This window comes from Chiloscyllium punctatum, unplaced genomic scaffold (genome assembly GCF_047496795.1).
Source record: "Chiloscyllium punctatum isolate Juve2018m unplaced genomic scaffold, sChiPun1.3 scaffold_309, whole genome shotgun sequence".
NCBI lineage: Eukaryota > Metazoa > Chordata > Chondrichthyes > Orectolobiformes > Hemiscylliidae > Chiloscyllium > Chiloscyllium punctatum.
This window is the reverse complement of record NW_027310043.1, coordinates 110,030-119,374: the sequence shown is the minus strand read 5'-3', so window position 1 is coordinate 119,374 and position 9,345 is coordinate 110,030. Positions and strand designations below refer to the sequence as shown.

The window sequence follows — 9,345 nt, the reverse complement described above, 5'->3', positions numbered from 1 at the left end:
TGAAAGCCTGACAGATATGAACTGTGGACTTTCCTCCAAATAGCTGTGTCCAATCCACATTTCCGACCTCCTGCATAATTTTGATATAATTAGCTTTAGCCCAGTTTCGTACTCTTTCCTCAGGACCACTCTTATCGTTGTCAATGAGTATTCTAAAACTTACAGAATATTGGACACTTCCCAAAGAAATCACTCATGGCAACTGCTATCACCAGCCCTGGCTTATTCCCCAATATCAGTTCCAATATGGCCTATTCCCTAGTCGGACTATTGATATCCTGCTCCAGAAATCTCACCTGGAGGCTTCTTACAAATGGTATCCCATCCAGACGTCTGAAGCTAAGAGTATCCCGGTCAATGCTGGGAAAACAGAAATCTCCAATCAACACTAAATTATTGCCTCTGCGTCTTTCCATGATTTGTTTAACTATTTTTTCTTACACCTCACGCTCTCTTTAATACAGCCCCGAAAATCTAACCTCACCCTTCTTACTTCACTGCTCCATCCATAGTGTCTCACATGGTGTCCTCCTTTTGCACAGCCATGATATCATCCCTGACCGCAATGCAACTCCTTCCCATTTTACTTCCCTCCCAGTCCCGTCTGAAACGTCTTTATCCTAGAACATTTGGTTGCCAACCATGCCATTCCTTCAACTAAATCTCTGTGATCGCAATAACGTCATATTCCAGACACCAACCTCAGCCCTAAATTCATCTGTCTATACTCCATGCATTCAAGTAGATGCATTTCAGGCCACCAGTTCTTTTGCATTCATCTGCTCTCCGCCTACTCTTCCTCTTCCCATTATTAATGCTATCTTCCAGATTCTTAGCGTTTCCGGTTTCCACCTCACTGCCGACTTGTTTACTCTTGTGGTTCCCAGCCCCCTGCCACATTAGTATAAAACCTCCAAAACAGCAGTAGCAAAAACTCCCGAAAGGACATACGTTCCCGCCTGGTTCAGATGTAGATCGTCAATTTTCTTATAGTTCCACATTCCCCAGAACTGGTCACAAAATCCAACAAATCTGAAACCCGCCCTGCAGCACCATTCCTCAACTCACGTGTTCACCGTGCCATTTTTTAATTCATTTCTACGCTGGCAGTCACATGGCACCGGCAGTAATTCCGAGATTACTACCTTTGAGGTCCTCCACTTTAATTTCTCTCCTAGCTCCTTGAATTCTCCCTGCACGTCCTCATCTCGTTTTTTTTTTCGTTGGTGCCTGTATGCACCAACACAACTGGCTGTTCACGATCCCCTTTTCGAATGCTCTTCACCCATGGGCGACATCCCTAGCCTGAGCACCTGGGAGGCAACATAACTCTCCAGAATTGCTGACACTTCACAGTGAGTCTACCCACAGCTCCAGCGTGGCCACGCGGTCAAACAAGTGCTGCAGCTGGGCACACTTCTTGCAAGTGTAAGTTTAGAAAACCTTTACAAGGATTTGCAAGGTTTGCACTGCTTGGACATGAGAACGAAACTGAATAGGCTTCGTCAGATTCCCAGGAGCTTCAGTGCTTATATATGGCCTCACAGAAGCTTATAAAATCATGACGAAGACAGACAGAGTAAATAGTCAGGGAGCACTGCTTCACAAGACACGCGAGTTCAAATCTACATTGCAAACGTTTAATGTAAGAGACGAAAAATTTAAAAGGAATGTGAGGGACACATTTTTTTCACACAGATGTTTTGTGTGTGTGGAATGAATTGTCACATTTAGTGGCAGTCTGGTGCACTCACAACATTTCAAAGGCATCTGAATTGATGCATAGACAGGAAGACCTTGGAGAGATAAGGCACAAATATTAGCAGAAATGTATGGATTAATTTCGGTTATCTATTCAGCAAGGGCAAGTTGGATCGCGGGATTTGTTCCCATGCTCGACAAGTCTGAGATGCTCCAGCCACCGGCAACGGTTTGAATACACCATTTGCAAAAAAAACGCATGTTGTTTGTTCCTCAGCCAGCGAGTTTGGCTATTTTGTTTGGATGAGCCCAACCGATCCAGAGATGAAGGTTTTCCGGATATTTGCTGCCAATGACCATTCTTCTTGACACTTTCCCAAGTTTGCCATCAAAGATTTTGGCTGAAGAAAAATACCTCACATATCGCATTACCAAATTTGGTCTCCAGCGAATCCAAAAACTGACAGCTCTTATCGTGGACCAGAATCAAAACTGAAAAGGCAGAACCATGATCAGACACACCGAAGCTTAAGTGCTGTCTGTGAGGCACTGTGAGTCGTCTCTGACATGAACTGCTCGCACAAATAACAGCGAGGCAATTCCAAACCTCCTGGAGATTTAGTGTATTGCCATGCCCCAGAATGTGCTCAAGTATCATAAAACAAAACACAACAACGAACCATTAAAAGTGAACATTTCCAAATATATCCGTAACTAAATTAGGCCATCAATGCGCCGGTGCCCCATTCTGATCGAGAGAGCAAATCACCTTTCTCCCTCACCAAGACAGTAATGAAGGAAATGAAAGTATAGCAACGTTTCACATCGCGATTGCCCACCTTTTCGCCACAGCATCAAAGAACGGCGAACAGATTCAATGCAGGATCTTCTTTCGAAATAACGGTGAAATAACTCTGTCTATTCACTTTCACAGTAAACGGGGAACAACGCAAGTTGTCTGAAATATGAATAACCAACATAGACGACTTGGGTCCCAGATTCTACTGATGCTCAGACTTTCATATGAAAAGGTACCTTGGGCGATTGCCGTACACCCAGAAATCTTCTGGCTGCCTTCTGTTTGCCCTGTCAGATTAACCTTATGCTGCTCGAATCGAATTTGTAGTTCTTGCCATTTGTCCGTATTGCTATTAGGGATAGCAGGTCGTGGCAACTCGTGACTGCCACACAAATTCTTTGCCAAAGTTGGATAGTCCCGCAACGTGATTCGTAGTGCACGAACTTTGCAACGAGTATATGCCACGCGGCAAGTTAAAAAGCATGCTTCCACTTATTAAAGTAAGTTTCTGGGAACTGACAGCCAGATTCCTCCTTACACTCGGAATTATGACAACACATAAACCAACAGCCTCTCTCAGAGACAAGTGACCACTGCCCATCTTGTGCCGGACATACGTAGTTGACAAGATTACACGCAGGGACTGCACAGAAAACTACAGCGGAGAAGCAGATATACGACAATCGAGCTGCATTCGTGCAATTCAGTTACCCTGTAAACCCCATGCACAGCTGTTCCTTGTAGGTGCATACAGGGCACTGAGTGTCTCTGACTCCGGGACTTGGAACTCGGATTATATGACCGTCTGCGGCACTGATTACTTCCTTGTGTGAGGTAACTCCCGATGGAACATATGTAAAACACGATAGCTCATTGAGAAATACGTCCAAAATAGTACCCAAGAGATGTATTTCTGTTGTGTTTCTAGTCCTGTTCCTGACATGACATCCATCATTGTACTTATTGTGTGCTTCCTGACGGTTTGGTGCATGCTTCCGTGATCGCATTGTGTGCAGTAATCTGCGTTTTAGCTGCAATTACGTGTGTTTGAAACCTCGGACCACCGGCCTCTATTTTATTTTCATCTTCTCGTGCGCAATTGCAACACAGTAAACGATCAATTAATATTGGGAAATGACATACACAGGCGTGTGAAAAGCCCAGTTTCCGTGGCAATTATGCAATGGATAGAGATTACTTTGGTTCAGGAGATAAGGATGGAAAGTGTGTTTGGGTAGAGATGAGGAACATTGAGGAAAGAGGAAACCAGCCGCTGTGGCTTACAAGAACACTAACAGTAACCATAGTGTAAAAAAAAGTACAGGAAAAAATACCGCCTGTGAATGATAAAGGAAGGCAAGAATTATGGGAGACATTCATTTCCCTTCTTCCTCTCCCCTTTGAATTGGAAAGAAACTTTGAAGAAAAACAATCGAAAAGTTATATATGCCCCATCGAACAACGTGCGCCGTACCTTGGTCATTGTTTACTGTAGATTAGAATACTTACAATGTGCAAACAGGCCCTTCGGCCCAGCAACTCCACACCAACCCGCCCGAGCCCAAATGCATTCCTTTCCTTTAACCCCGTCAATTTATCGCGGCCATTTCAACTAACCGGTACATTTTTGGACTGTGGGAGAAAACCAGAGCAAGCGCACGCAGCCACGGGGAGAATGTGCAAACTCCACACATTCAGTTGCATGAGGCGGGATTGGACCCTGACACTGTGACATTGTGAAACAGCAGCGCTCACGATGGTGTCAGCGTGAAATGGGACTTATTTGCCTTCTTTAATTGGGAAAAATCTCTGTCATTGTGAGCATCTGGAAAGATCGGTTCCTTCGCCAGAAAAAGATATGAATATGTCATTAAACTTTGTTTGTTTCATGTCCAAGAATACTCAGATCAATAGCTCCCTTGATTACCTCTGCTGGTCATGTTCGCAAAGAGATCCAGCAAATTGCCAAGTGTGATTTTCCTTTGAATGAATAATTTTGACTCAATTTGGCTGCAAATGTCTTTTCCTAACTTTGTGCTTTTCTTCTTTTACATTGGTGTCTCGCACCTTACAAATGACAGCAAAGGTATGAATGGAGATGGAAAAATTTAACTCAAGTCAGCGGCAGCTTTCAATGAGATCACGGCTGATTTGGTCAGTGCTCAGGGCGCGGCGCTGTCTGTAGTCATGGCCGAGTGGTTAAGGCGATGGATTAGAAATTCATTGGGGTTTCCCCACGTAGGTTCGAATCCTACTGACGACGTTATGAATGCTTCCCTGCTGCAACATTTCAAAGTTCAAAACGCCTGTTTTGCAAACCATGCCTGTAATTTGATTAGACTTGAGAAACTCGAGTTCTTCATCAGAAATGCTCCACACTTAAAACATTATCTCTGTTTCTCTTTCCAGATACACTGCTCGACACATCGGGTTTCTGCAGTTGTTATTGAACTCCCTGAGCAGAAGTGCTGCTTTTCATTAGAATCCTTTAATCCCTTGTCCTCTGTTCTCTGACTCTGGTCATTGGCAACACTTCCTCCTGCTCGTCAGAGTGCTCATTCCCCACCGCTCCCTCTCCCATCATTACAAATAACTGCAGGAAATTGCCACTTAAACATCTTTGTTCCAAAGTGAAACTCACCAGCCTAGGAACTCTCTCCACCAAACGGGACTTCTCATCCCTGGACATGGTGCAAGCCAGAGGTTTGTGAAGAGATACTATGAAAATATTGTCAGTTGGCAGTTGGAAAAATGCTTAGGAAGCAAACCATATAATTTAGGCTCCAGCTTTGGAAATCTTGAGAAACTCTTTGGGAAATGGAATCATAGGAGATTGAAGAAGTGTAAACTGTCAGTCCGAGTAGAGGAAGGGACATTGACTCTGATGTTCTCGGCAGAGGAACTGATCTGAGACATTGAAAGAATTCTCGCTCCCGTACGTGAGGAATGCAAACTTCATCTGGACTGTGGGACAATGAAAAACTCTGGAACACTCAAGACAATATCCAAATATTGACTGAGATCACCACAGTACGAGTACAATAGATGGGTCAGTTTTTGTCCAGTGTGTGCGGGAGGTCTTCCTGACACAGTATGTAGACATGCCTTCAAGGGAAGAAGCCACTTTGGATTTAGTACTGGGTAACGAGCCTGGCCAGGTTTTAGATTTGGAAGTAGGTGAGCACTGTGGAGACAGCGATCACAACTCTCTCTCCGGTTTACTTTCCTGATGGAAAGGGATAGATGTACTCCACGGAGCAAGAGTTTCAGCTGGTGGAAGGGAAATCACGATGCAATTAGGTAAGATTTGGGAAACGTAGAATGGGTTAGGAAACTGCAGAGTGTGAGCACATTAAAATGTGGAGCTTATTCAAGGAAAAGCTCCTGTGTGTCCTAGATTTGTATGTGCCTGTCAGGCAGGGAGGAAGATATAGAACGCGTGAGCCATGGTTTACTAAGGAAGTGGAATGCCTGGTGAAGAAGGAACAAAGTCTTATGTTAGGACAAAACGTGAAAACTCAGTTAGAGCGCTCGAGAGTTCCACCGATATCAGGAAAGACCTAAAAAGAGAGCTTAGAAGAGCCAGGAGGAGACATGAGAAGTTGTTGGCAGATAGTATCAGGGTTTACCCGAAGGCTTTCCATAGGTATGTCAGCACTAAAAGAATGACGAGAGTTAGATTTGGGGCAATCAAGGATAATAGTGGGAAGTTTTGTGTGGAGTCAGAGGAGATAGGGGAAGTACTAAATAAATATTTTTTGACAGTGTTCGCGATGGAAAATGTAAATGTTGGCGACGAAAATGCATAGATACTTGCGTCTAGTGTAGTAGATATTGAGGTTCACAAGGATTAGGTAATAGAAATACTGCAGAGTGTGAAAACAGACAAGTCCCCTGGGCCGGATGGTATCTGTCCTAGGATCTTCTGGGAAGCAAGGGAAGAGATTGATGTGCCTTTGGAATTGATTTTCAAATCATCGTTGTCTACAGGAATAGTGCCTGTGGAATGCAGCATAGCATATGTTGTTCCCTTGTTCAAAAAGTTTCGTAGAGACAACGCTGGTAATTGCAGACCAGTGAGTCTCACTGCAGTTGTTGGTAACGTGTTGGAAAAGGTTATTATAGATAGGATTTATGACCATCTCGAAAAGAATAATCTGATCAGGGACAGTCAGCACGGTTTTGTGAAGGGTAGGCCTTGCCTAACGAATATTGTTGACTTTTTTGACAAAGTGACCAAACAGGTAGATGACAGTAACCCAGTTGATGTGGTGTATATGGTTTCAGCAAGTTGTTCGATAAGTTACCCCATAATAGGCTATTATACAAAATGCGGAGGAATGGAACTGTGGGAGAGATTGCAGCTTTGATCAGTAATTGGCTTGCCAGTAGAAAACGGTGTTGTAGTTGTTGGAACATGTTCTTCTTGGTGTCCACGTCTTGGCGGCGTATTTCAAGGGTCGGTGTTACATCCACTGCTGTTACATGAGATCTAACCTTGCCAATCAGTCTCCTATGGGGAACATTATTTAACGCCTTACTGAAGTCCATATAGATCACATTTACTGCTCTGCCCTTATCAAACTTCTTTGTTACTTCTTCAAAAAACTCAATCAAGTTTGGTAGACATGATTTCCCACGCACAAAGCCATGTTAACAATCCCGAATCAGTCCTTGCCTTTCCAAATACATGTACATTCTGTTCCTCAGGATTCCCTCCAACAATTGGAGTATTCTTGGCAGATGCAGTTTCATGTAGGGAATGCGAGGTCATATACTTTGTTGGGAAGAATCAAAAGACACACTAGTGTTAAAATCGATAGAAACGCAAAAGAAGTGCGGTGCAGAGGAGTCTCAGTGTTCTTATACATGAAACGGACAAAGGTTAATCACATATTTATTTATTCCTGGTAAAATAAAAGGCTTTTCTGATGCTCACAATTAAAGAGATGGTTTCCAAGAAAATAGGAAAATTAAGTCACCAGTAGAATAATCAATTACCAAGATATCCCTCGTGGTGTTTTATGGGACATGTGGGATTTTTTTGATTTTGGTTCTCCAAACGTTTTTACAATGGAACCGAGAGTTTTAGATGGGAAGTTAAGATCACGCATGACTATTGCCATTTTTGTCACTCACACGCATTTCCCCCCTTGTACGATTTATTTCCCTTTGTGGTTACTGCGAGTGGGCTTGTAAACTACACATGCTTGTGAGTCCATTCCTCACAGTCCAAAGATGTGCAGGTCAGGTGAATTGGCCATTCTAAATTGCCTGTAATGTTAGGTTAGGGGTATGGGTGGGTTGCGCTTCGGCGGGTCGGTGTGGACTTGTTGGGCCGAAGAGCCTGTTTCCACACTGTAAGTAATCTAATCTAATCTAATCTAATCAACTCCAGCCAAACAGACTTTACATCCTTATTTCCTGAATCATGGTAAATTCTAACCATTGCATAAATGTCATTAAAGCTTCGGTATTTCACGCGCCTCTGTATATCATCTTTCAATATCAATTGATCCTTTACTGTATTGGAGTTGTGCATACGAAGAGAAAAATAGAATAGAGACTGGTGGACCTCCGCTTCACACACCCGTTATTGAAGTGAAAATGCAGATTTCTGCCTATAAAACGATCGTGGAAGCATGTGCTGAACACTCAGGAAACACAGAATAAGTGCAGTGCCACAGGGCATGTCACGGACAGCCCCAGAAGGACAACAGAAATGCTTCTCTAAGCTCCTATTTTGGATGTATTTCTCAATGAGCAATAGAGTGTGACATGTGTTCCATCAGGAGTTACCTCACACAAGGAAGTAACCAGTGCTGCAGACTGTCATATCATCCAAATTCCAAGCCCTGGAATCAGAGACATTCAATATTCTGTGCATAATTGCAAGGAACAGCTGTCCGAGGGATTTTTACAGTCCAGATGAAATGTTGAATGCAGCTCTCTAGTTGTCAGCCTCTTTCTCCTATATCGTGTTTCGTGCAGTCCCTCGTGGAATGTCGTCAACCACGTTTGACCTGAACATGGTGGATATTAGGCCTTGGTTTCTCGTGAGTTGCTGTCTGAGTGAGGCTCTCGGTTTCTGTGCTGTCATAAGTCCGAGCGTTCGGAGGAGTCTGGATATCGTTTTCCAGAATTTGCTTTTAACACAGGGAAGCATCATTTAAAAATTACCTCATAGCAAATCCTCGTTGCGAACTTTGTGTGCAATGCATTTGCGAATGAAGGTGGGTGGATATTGGTTCTTGGCAAAGAATTTGTGTGGGCGTCAGTCCAGCAGTCCCTAGTAGCAATACGTACAAACGGCAAGGGCCACACATTTGACTAGAATAGCACAACAATAATAGGATAGGTCAAGCAGAAGACAGCCAGATAATTCCTGGAAGCAGGGCACTCAACCACGGATTCCATCTGTTGGACCCAATCTGCAATCCCAACAAACGGAAGCAGCGGGAATGAAACCAAATGAATTTGTACCAAAACATGAGAGCAGCGCTTCACAGGAACCTCTGCAGCGCTGAGAATATCACCCAGAAAGGGAGTAAAAGTCTGTAAACCATCTTCCTAGCGTCACCGAACCTTTTAACAAGAACTCCAGAAGCATCCGAACATTACATCTTTCTGCTCCACAACAGAGAATTGCACACTCAACTACCGTGGTTAAGATGAGAATTGCAGCCCCGACACGACCAAGGGCGGCAGTAAGAGCGAGGGGAAACAGCTGCCTCTGTCATTCCACAGCTACAAACGCTCTCTTTGAAAGGTACATTATCGTATGAATGTCGGGGCAGCAGTAGAATATGGGAACTAAACAGCCTGCGCTGTGTATTCATATTCTG

At 43.7% G+C, this 9,345-nt stretch overlaps 1 non-coding gene across 1 annotated transcript; it reads left to right on the top strand.

Moving 5' to 3' along the window:
- The first annotated feature begins 4,681 nt into the window (after positions 1-4,681).
- Positions 4,682-4,763, top strand: trnas-aga (transfer RNA serine (anticodon AGA)). Its single transcript has one exon. It is a non-coding gene; the product is annotated as a tRNA-Ser (tRNA).
- Positions 4,764-9,345: the final 4,582 nt, after the last annotated feature.